Genomic DNA, 12,057 nt, shown 5'->3' on the forward strand with positions numbered 1-12,057 from the left:
TCCATTTGCTCTCCATTGCTCTCTGGTATGGGTTGAAACTATTGAAGGTATTAAAGAGATTAATTTTTATTTCCTATGGGGAGGTTAGAGACAAAAAGAGGGATAAAATGAGACAACAGAGAAAAAAAGAGAATATGGTGAAAGAAAGATTAGAGATGAAAAAGAGACGAAGTGAGAAAAAAAGTCAGATTAAAGAATGAGCGCGAAAAGGGAGATGAGATGAAAAGAGACAACAGAGAGACAAAAAGTTGAATAAAAAAGAAAGATCGGGATTGGATGGCATTAGAAAGAGATGCAATGAAAAATGAGAAAAGAGAATGACGAGATGAAGAAGAGATCACAGAGAGCAAAAATGGAATGAAAAGGATTAGACGAAAGACAACAAAAATGAAAGTAAAGGGGGAACAAGAAAGAATGAGGTGACAAATACAACAGAGAGAAAAGATATGGCATGAAAAAGAAGAGATGAAAGAAAAAGAGGGATGAGTTGATGAAAAGAAGAGATGAAAGAATGGAATGAGGTGAAAAATTCAACAGAAAAGAGGGATGAGATGAAGAGACAACAGAGAAAGAGATGATGAAAGGGGGATGTGATGAAGAAAAGAGATGGGATTGAACAAGAAAGAATGAGGTGACAGATGGCATGAAAAAGAAGAGATGCAAGAAAAAGAGGGATGAGTTGAAGAGACAACAGAGAAAAAGATGACGAAAGAGGGATGAGATGAAAAGGAAGAATGGACAGCAGAAGAAAGGGAGGGATGAGAGAAGGGAATGATGTTTCACAGAGGGTGTGTGCAGTGGGGATCCATCATTTGCTGTATATGTGGAACATGCAGTGATCAATGTGATGATACGAATCAGAGGGAGGAAAAATGATCAGAGAGAGACTGAACTCACTGCAGCTCTTCCAAACACACAACACCAGAGGCTCACTGCGATTAATGAAGCGTGCAAACCGACACCGTACAAAGGTTCAGTGCGGTTCAGACTTAATGTAACGGTGAAATCTACATGGGCTTGTGTGCAAAATTTTCTCAATGACTTTTGAAAGGGTGAATCGAAACAAGAGCAGCCCAATGTGAGCTTTGCCAAAGCATGTGGTCATCTTCAAGGTGAGCATAATCACCATCTGGACAACCATCTGCAATTATGCAATGTCTTTCACTTCAAAAGCACGCAGTGATTTGTGGGACGGTGTGGGGGAAGGTGAGTCTCCAGCTCATAATTTAATACCGTACCACTTTGGACATATGGAATATGTGCAACAAGCATAGTGGGGATTACATCCTTCAATATGGTCTACCACATGTTCCCATTATCCGTCCATGAGACATGATTTGCCCAGCAAATTCAAGCTCATTCTTTTTTATTTTTTTTATTCTTAATTACACCTATAATGAAAGCACATAAAAATTATAAAAAATATAATTAGATAATGGTTAGTTCAAGTCCACCAATCTGTACCGTGCTACCATGTTTTTTGGACATATATCATGGTATTACCCTCTGATAAATCACTATTCCATGGTACTGTCACAGTACTTTTTTGGTAATTAGTGGAATAATTTATTGTAATAATTCTAAATTAATAATTATTCTTATTATTAATAATAACAAATAATACAAAATGTTAACAAATAATAAAAAATGACAAACCAAGTAAGATTCCACACTCAAAGGTCACTACAGGCAATTTCCACTGTTGAATTGCGGCAAATGCAATTCAACATGAAAAAACATGGGTTGCACACAATGTTTCACCATTATAAACACTAACTGAAATCTTCCTTGTCTTCAAATAAACAGTCACAAAATCTCCAGTCAATTTAAAATCCATCCGCTCAACAGGATGCCTGTCTCACACGGTGTGAAATTGAGGTTTCAACACAAATGATAAGGTGTGCACATCAACATAACTTAGATAGTATTTCTTCTCTCAGCATAATGTGAATAATACATCAGATAGAAGCAATCAAACGCTCAATGCAGGGCTTAGCAGCACGAAGGGCAAAATTTAAGATGGAAGCCATTAAGCAGAAGTGCATTTTCCAGAGCTTTTAGGACTCTTTATGAGTTTGTCTGTTAGCCTTGTGCCCCAGGCAGAGACTTGATTAGCTTTGCCATTGGTTTGTTTCTCACTTCTCTTTCTTGCTTCTTGATGTTTGTCTACGGTGATCACATTTTTAATGCCGCAACACTTTTCACTGTCACTGATGAAATAGCCCACCACTGTTAACCTTTAATGGCATATGAAGGCTTATTTTGTGCATAGCTGATTTTTGCATTTAGGTGAAGTAGTGGAAAGCATTCTCTCACCAGAAGCAGTACTGCACAAAGGAAGTAGCCATTTCTGAGGCAAAAAAAAAAGTCTTGGAAATAATTGCACTCCTGTCATTCAAGACTCCCACGCGCTGTCCACATAGAAGGTCACTACATCTAACCTGACACTTGAACTGTAGTCCATGTACCACATGACACCTCTGCCCTCCAGGGCTGTATGAGGTTAAGTGCCCTGTCTCTCCTGTTAACCTTCAACTTCTCCACACCACTGTCAGAAATTAACCTTTTTATTTAAGGAATAGTTAGCAAAAAATAAAATCCTGTCATTTACTCACCCTCATGTCGTTCCAAACCCACAAGACTTTTTTTAATCAGTGGAACAAAAAAGGAAGATTTTTTGTATAATGTGTTTCCAGTTACAATTAATTAGAAATGTATATATTAAAAGTGGCATTTAAACATCATAACAATATGTAAAGTGGACTAAATGAAGTCCTGCATGGTTAACCCCAGTCGTGGTTAACCCCAGTGTCGGGAAAGTTACTTTTAAAAGCAATGCGTTACAATATTGCGTTACTCCCACTGATCTATATAGAGATCTGGATTGCTCATGACATCATAAAAAGTGAAGCCACCGTGCCGCCATATTGGTATTCCTTAGTAGGCTCACTCGCTCTATTGAAGTATTAGGAAATTATATGATTTTATTAAGAAAACATTGCCTAACGAGTCAGTTTTTATATTCGAAGTCTCCCTGTACATGCTTACAACACAAACGTCCTAAACATGTAAATGGTTATTTGTTTAAAGTCTCAAATTTCCCCTGCTTATTAAAAAGTTACGTTCATATTCATTACAGTAGTGAACATTAGCTCGGCGGACGGACGATACACTTCAGCATATGTATTACAAATGTCAAAGTGCACATTCTGAAATTGGAATAAAGATTTATGCTTATGTATTTATGTTGTGTTGTAGTATTGTTTTTATTCATACAGTAGGCTATCTGCAAATGTTTCAACAATGATTTTGTTAACAACATGTATTTCGAAGCAGTTAATGATTTAAACGATGATTAAATTAATAATTAATTCAACAACATATAGCCTACAAAACACTTAACTCATATGGAAACTGTAATGCTAGTAAAAGGCCATAGAATTTGCACTGTCTTTAAGAGTCTGAAAGAGATGTTGCTCAATCAGGAAATAAAATATGCGCATCATAACTTATTCAGACAAATAATGCTGACTGCTTGATTTCCAAGATGATGCATGGTAAACTTTGAAACTTAATATATTAACAGGCTTATAGTAATATTTATTGTATAGGCTATTCGAATCATTTTCTGCAACTAAACAGATATATGTTTCCATTTAATATTTTCTCCATAATTATGTAGGCTACATAAATAAATATATTTTTGTGTTAGGTCAGTTACCTGTGTCGGAAGTGTGCAGTAGACACACCCACATTAATGGTTTCAATATATGACTTATCCTCTCCAAAAAGACCATGAACATTACAGATAACATTTAAGAAGTACCAATTAATTTACATACATAGATTGTAAAACTAATCCTGAGAGGCTGCAAATCGGGTGATTTTAGGTCAGTGTTTTGGCTGAAAGTCAATGATGCCCATCTCTGTCGGTGGGGATTAGTAAGATGGCCGCTCGAACACTTCCTGGTGGCAATTTAGAACGCAATGAGCAATCCAGTCATTTATATAGATCAGTGGTTACTCCCTAAAAAGTAACTAATGCGTTACATTACTTTTTCTCACCTTGGCTGGGCTTGCTTGTTTGTTTTTTCAAAAAAATATCTATTTTTGGAAAATGTAAAGGCCCTTTCTCATTCTGGATTGTAGAAGAACAGGAGAAGTTCAACACTCTTACTTCAGCAATAAAAACAAAACAAAACAACAACAAAAATAACCAAACGTGATACTCATGTTCCCAATTCTGAACCTGCTCCTCACCTACTTCACCCAAGCAAAGGTTATCACAATGCCCCAGGCACCTCAGACATTTGCAAACAGACACACAAGGCTCAAGAAATGATGAATTATCGTGAAATGGGCATTAAAACGCACCCTCACATCGAGTCAGCGATTTGCTAGAATCAGCTTTCCGTGAGAACATGCGCTGCTGAGGAGTTAGCACCTAATATAATGTTGCTCTTGATAAATGCTGATATTAGCAAAGGGTGACTGCCTACCCCTCTTCCCTGAGGACAGATCTCAGACCAGTTTCAAGAGTATCATTTTGCAAGTGTAATTTGGCTGGATGTCCATAATGTTAGGATAATACTATTTGCCTGCAAAGTGGAGGCAGCAATAAATGTCGAAGGACCCTTTGGGCATCATGATAGTGTCATTGCGTGCATGGAAACCCACATGCTGCTTTTTTTCTACCCCTTTCGCCCTCCCACCTTTTCTTTCCCTGCATTGCAGACCCAGGCCTAAGTGGTGGAGGCAGGCCTGAGCCAGTATCACGACACTGTGAGGTCAGTGTGCTGGGCATTAGGAAGAGGACAATGCTGGAAGACTGACACCATTAGAGTTTGGCCGGCATTCCCGGGCAGCTGCCAACTGTCCACATCCATTGTCTTGGCCATCCCATAATACTAATCCCACCACACATATCTATAGTGGTTCTACTAAGCATTGGTTCAGAGACGGGGGCATATCAGCAATTTGCAAAGTGGGAAGGGAATATTAAGAACTTCTAAGCCTGGAACTTGAATATTAATTATGTGATGTAACGTTTACCCAATAGTCCTACTGATATTCTAAGGATGCTTAAAGCAGGATGCTACTTGCATGTTTGTTCTGTTATTTTTCTGAAGATTATATTTAACTGTTTTATTAAATTAGTAAAAATGCATTTAAAGTGTTGATGGCAAAGATAATCTGAATCTTGGAATGTTATTCTGCTGTAGTAATACACTAGCGTGTTTTTTTGTGTTTTTTTAAGAAATTCAGTTAGGGCTAGGGATTCTGAATGATAGTTTTTAAGTGGATTTAAGGATATTTTAAAGGATTTGGTCTTGGATTTACTTAATTGTAATTGGTTTGAGTGATTTGTGTATATTTTTGTATGTGTAAATTAATGTATTTATAATTTATTTTTTAAATAAGCGTGCTGCCTGTGTTGGGCCAGGACCCTTTTGTAAAAGAGGTCCTTTTTTATTTATAAAGGGTGTCTGTGTCTGTCTCTGTGTGTCTGTGTGTGTATATTTGGCGGCAGGCTTCGCTCAGGAGTGTTCAGACTGTCCACAAGAAAACCTTGCTGAGGAACCTTGAATCCCCCGAAGCCTAAGGCAATTAACCAGAAATGTATAAGCAACAGTTACATAACTCCACAAGGAAGCAATACAAGTACTCTAATGAGTTTGGACAAGATTGACCAACAATAAGCTGGATAGAAATATATCTCCATGGACAAGCAACTAAACAATTTTGCGCCTGCATAAGGAGGAGTTGGGGATGGAGTAAGCACGTCTGTGATGATGAACTAGTATGTCTTGCTTACTTGGTAGTGGGAGGAGTTACGGATCATCTGAGCATCAGCTGGTGGCTGGCTGTCACGCCGTCGTCTGCCTGAATTACGCTTGAGCTCCATTCAGTCGCTCAAACTATATTTAATACTTTCATTCAGCAAGGGGATGCATTAAATTGATCCAAATTGAAAGTAAATCCTGTAAAAAAAAATTATGTTGGTAATCATGGTTTACACAAAACAATTGAGCAGCACAATTGTTTTCAACATTGATAATAATAAGAAATGCGATAAACGATTAAGTAATACTCGCAACATACCCACCAGTTGAGAACGACTACTTTAGACCTTCCAACACACAGCACAAGCACCAGCATCTGGTGTTTTGTGTTTGACTAGGTTGGACATTGACTGGAAGGCCAGGTGCAACTGGAGGGGTTTCTTTCCATTGTGTGGGCATGAATGTTCTGCCAGCCAGTGACAGCACATGCTACATGCAGAAGGCCAGAAGGTTTGCACTTCCGCAAGTGAATATTCTGCTGGAAATGCTTCCCACACTAACCACTGAAGCAGATGAAGAAAGAAATGGAAGATGAAAGCAAAAGCAGCACTGTCAAAATACAGTAAGTGTGAATTGCAAATAGAAATTTGCATAGAAACAATATTGGAAAGCAAACTTTAGAAATGCAGATTTACAGTCATATGTGAAGTTTAAACTCTTCTCTGACAGTGTTGTTGCCCTGAATGTTTCCCCTGAATGGTTGTAAAGCCACAAGCTACTCACAGTAAACTACTGCAAAGCTTTTGAAAAAAAGGGAAGCAAATAGCTACATTCTCTTAAGCGCGCGATAATGTTTTAAATAAAAAACTATCAGATGATATAATTTATAATTTAATCAGTTTTCTGGGACACAAACAATTAAGGTTTTACAGCGAATTAACAATTAGAGTGACAGCACTATATACAGATGCTGAAATAGATTATTTGAATAGAAAATTGATCTAGTTCAAATAAATTAAGATAACTAGAATATACCCTAATATATTCATTTAACTGAATACAGTAATGAACAGTAGTATATAATTTAGTATTTTGTAAATTATATAACAAAATACACTAGCATTTGTCATTTTTAGCCATATAGCGTTTTGTCGAGCTACCGCACTACTTAGATTATCTTCACACTACTAAAAAATATAGTTACATTAGTTAAGTCCTCAACACTATTGAATGAGGAAGTATTGTACAGTAATGGCAGTGGTATGGATGTGGCTTTGCACATTCGTTCATGCCAATGGTTGTGGAGGATGATGGGTCGTGGTGAGTAGGTGCTGCTGAAGGGCAGATTTTGAAGCAATGCGTTGTGTGCACGGCATACGCAACACACAGAATAGAGGTTTCAGCCTGGAGTGAGAGAGCCAGTGAAGGTCAAGCTCCTTTTTGAGTCACACAGCGATGACCACATATAGGTCAAAATGCGACCTTACTATTCAGCAAGCACCACCAGCCCCCCATCCCATTGCCAAGATGGTTGAGTTTTTATCCTGCTATGGCCTTGCTTTTCATGGCTGACCTTCATTGAATGCTCGGGAAACAGAAATAAAGGCTTTTAAATAAAAGATTCTGTTTCAAATGACAGCTATAAAGACTTAACACAGTGTCCTAACCAGAAACGATGCGATAAATAATTTGTCTGTCCACACTAGACGCGACGCGACTGCGAGATGCGTAAAAATCAATCAAAACCCACAGCCAATCAGAACAGCGTGTGGGCGGAGTCTCGCGGGAACTGCACAGCACCACAGAGTAATCTTGACGGCAATCACAATAAAATGGATAAGTAACTTGAGTTACTAAAACACTTTTTGTCAAATAATACACTTGTTTGTTCACAGTTTGAACGTTGTTGTTTCCATTTGTTTAATTTCAAGATCTGAGGTGAATTATCCATTGTTGCTTTTACAGTTACAAAGTTGGGAGCACTAAATGATATTCAAAGTCACATTACACGCTTTTAACATTAAATAAAGCACATAAACAGTAGGCTGCCTGAGATTATCGTTGTTCCAGCGCAACGTCGCAGAAAAATAGAAACCGTTTCTAAAATAGAATCGTCGTGTGTCGCCGTCGCGGCTGGTTAGGACAAAAACTCTGATTAACATGGAAAAGATACCTTTTGTAGCGTGTAGTTAGGACACAGTGTAACTCTTTCATTGCCACTGCCCATTTTTTTCTGTAATTTATGTATTCTCGGCTTCAGACGTCACGCTTACGGACCACTGGCTCAACGTCTGCGTCGGACGCGCTATTAGCATCTTCAGAAAGAGTACAGAATCAAAAAAACAAAAACGAGTGATAGAAGCATTGCAAGTTGTAGTCTTTCATTGTAGTCAGTCAAGTGTTGATTTAAAAAAAAAAAGGCATGAAGCTAGATTGGATATCTGAATATGTGAAGCTGATATAGGCTATTGCATGTTCAGATATTCTGGTGGACATGAAAATTGTGTGAAAAAATTATCAAAAATGCAGGCAGTGGCTGGCAACTTAAAAAAAGAAAGAAAAAAAAACGCCAGGAGGGAAAGAGTTTAAAACAATTCAATAGTTTTGAAGCGTATCAGAAGACACAAACAGAGAACCAAGACTAAAATAACCATAAAAAACTATTTTGTATAAATACAATTTTAATAATTGTAAAAGGCCGTTCACACTAAGAACAATAACTATACAGTTCTGATAATCATTCTAATTCTATGAAAATAGGGAAGTCCAAATCACAACTGAAATAACACAAAGGAACGATATTGTTGGAATCACTCTCAGAAAGATTTTTATGACCATGGGTCACGTCGGAAGAGGGTCGGTGCAGCGTCGGTTGTGACACGAAAGTCCAATTTGGGAGTGTCAGTCTCTGCTGCAGAACCTGTAGGTGAACTCTGAGGCAGGTTGGATAGTTTGGCTCCTGGCCTTCCTCCATAGATGCTTTGCCTCAGACTGCTGATTAAACGTCTCCTTGAAGTTGGAGAGGGATTTCAGCAAAGCCCGTCTCCACTGAAGTCTGTCTGCGGCGGTAGTCGATTCCGAGGGCCTTGAGATCTCTTTTGCAAACGTCTTTGCACCTCAGGTGGGGTCTGCCTGTTGGTCGCGTTCCTTGTGACAGCACACCATACAGGAGATGCGCCCATCGTCTATTCGGACAACATGACCCAGCAATCTCTGCTTGAGAAGGGTAAACCTGGAAGAGATCCCTGCTCTCTCAACGACTGTTCAGTTGAGGATCTTGTCCTGTCAGGTAATGCCCAGGATGTGACGGAGGTATTGCAAGTGGAAGGCGTTTACACTCTAAAAAAATAATTCTGTGGCTTAGTAAATATTACAGTAATATTTAACTTTATTAACTTAATAAAATCTCTGAATATCGTTTACTTGATTGTTTGAGTTAAACATACCAAAATAATTGACTAAAAATCCAACAGTTAATTTTATCTAAAATTTACAGTTATATTTAGGTTTTTTTCACTAAAAGAATTTAGACTAAGAAGTATTTGACTAACCAATTATTTATTTATAATACACTTAATATATTTGTGAAATTTCTAGCAAAATATTTGAGAATGGAGAATTAAACTGATCTGTTTCAAAAATCAAAAATATTACTTAATTCAAATCAATATTATTAATATATTTAACACACTCTTAAAATTGAGTAAGTTTACTCAATTAAAACAATTCACCCCTCCTGTTTGAATTCTCTCCAGTCCAGAACAGTTCTCTCTTCTCAGCGTCGCAGAATTGGTGCATTTTCTCTGTGAAATTCAGGTTTGTGTATGTTTTATTTTATCTATAAAATCATTACTGTGCCTTAAATCATTTTATTTAATGCAAAACAACATACAGAGGCGTAATGTGACACCTAAACGAGAGTCGCGCCTGTCTTTTCGCGTGATTGAAACGCCTTGCATAAAACACACGACTTTATTCCTAATGATAATGAATAGAATTAATTTGGATGATAAAATGTTCTCAGAACTGTGCACTGTTTGTTTATTGGCAGGTTATGGAGTCAGTCGCTCGCAGTATCTTTCGGCTAAGAGTGAAACGCAGGACGGGGGTCTGAAGTTAGAAGTTCACCCGCAGAGCACGAGTCCGTCTCCGGCTCGAGAACCAGCGCTGATCCGGTGGAAATTGGATAACAGACTGGTTGATTACACTTGAATTAGGCTACCTGAATGTTTAAATGTTTCATTTGTACTTCTAAATGAGTTTAAATGTAGGCAATATTGTATACATGTAAAACAGTGTAAAATATGCAGTATTGCTGTAACCTACTCATTGACAATAAAGGCCAATGTCTATACTGGTGGTTGTATGGAATACTATTTTACAAAGAGGAAATGAAAAAAGTTAATATTACTCATAAATTAAAACAGTTAATATTACTCTCAAATATTGTTTTTTAACTGTTTAAATGTTAAATTATTTCTACTACATTTTATTTGTTAATGTACCAGATGCAGTTACTCAGATTTACTTAATTTTTTTACTTGCATTTACTCAATTCATACAGTATATTTAATTGATTTCACAGCTTTAAAATTGTAAAAAAAAATTGTGTAAAAATGTTTCACCAAAAAAATTGAGTAAATAATAGTTACACTTTTTAGAGTGTTAGTCTACTTTCTTGTCGTCCCAGGTTCATCCCAGGTTCATATCCGTGGATGAGCCCTGCCTGCAAGCGGCAAGCTTTTTAGGCAGTCGTGGCCTAATGGTTAGAGAGTCAGACTGGTAACCCGAAGGTTGTGGGTTCTATTCTCAATACAAGCAGGAAATGACTGCAGTGCCCTTGAGCAATGCACCTAACCCCCAATCGCTCTCCGGGCGCTACAGCAAAATGGCTGCTTTGGCGTGTATGTCACTACCTTGCAGTGTGTGTGTTCACTACTCACTGCTCCTAATGTGTGTGCACTAACTTGGATGGGTTAAATGCAGAGGACAAATTCCTCTGCATGCTAGTGTGGGTTGCCACAGTTGGCCTTCACGTCACTTTCACTTGTCGAGCATGGAGGGTCTATGGACTTTGGTGTCCTCTGTCAGATTGGTCTCTCTTCATCAATCTGGAGATAGTAATAATAGTACTAATAATAGTAACTTGACAACATCCTTGACACCCTACACAAAAGTTTCTTAACAGTAAGAAAGCAGGATAGAGATGATGTAGCAGCAGCTAACAGGACGAGCGGGAGAGGCAGTGGAGCGGTTTCCAGGAGCCATCATGTGCTTTGGCAGTGGGTAGTGTGACGAGTGTTGCTGCGGGCCACAGGACGACTGGATGTGTTACGCTCCACTACATCTCTTCATCTCTCCCTCTGCCTCTGCTGCTGTGTGTTCATCGGTTTTGGATGAGCAGGACAAGGAGATCTGAGTTTATTAACACAATTCTGCCATAAGAAGCCAAGGTGCAAATGTGGACAAAAGCAGCTCAGTGTAAATGTAAAGTTGATGTGACGAATACACAAAAGACAGATAAAAGAAGTGAGAGAGAATCTTTATGAACATGTGCATGGAGGTGGAAAGAAGGGGCTCAGAAATAAACATACACGTGATGCAACAGCAGCAATAAAATAATTGAGTTTGGCTCACCGGCGCGTGCACACACACACACACACAATCAGATATAAACTTACAACACAGCATGTGTGCTGTATCCCACATGAATAAAAACAAATAAACAAAAATACATTCACAGGAAGTGAATCATCTCCTCAGCCTCCAGGTGAAGCTTTTTTAATCCACAGATGGAGTATTTCACCCATTTTGTAGTCATTTATTCACTTTTCTTCTGCACCACACAAAAGGAGACATCAGTATCAAAGAATGTTTTCCATGCAATTACAATGAATAGTCACTGAAGCTTTTAGATCACAAAATCACCTTAAAATTATTAGAAAAAAAAGTCTGTACCTTTAAAATGTTATTCATTATTCTCTGACAATTTCTGTTCACTGTAATTGCATGAGAACAAGCACGGAATTCATCTTCAAAATGTTTACTTTTGTGGTCCCACTGTAGAAATAAAATCATACAACATTTTCATTTGTGGGGGGAGCTATCACTTTAAGGTATATGACTCATTACTAAAACATCAGGCCAAACTATTTTTTAATTCTCTTTCAATCTCACCCTCACACTAACATGCTCCTCCTGACCTTGACGTAAGAGGGAGTGAAGCAGTAGATGCTTGTAGCAAGGGAAAGATTGATCACAGACCGAACTAGAA

This window comes from Abramis brama, assembly GCF_963993115.1.
Source record: "Abramis brama genome assembly, chromosome: 12".
NCBI lineage: Eukaryota > Metazoa > Chordata > Actinopteri > Cypriniformes > Leuciscidae > Abramis > Abramis brama.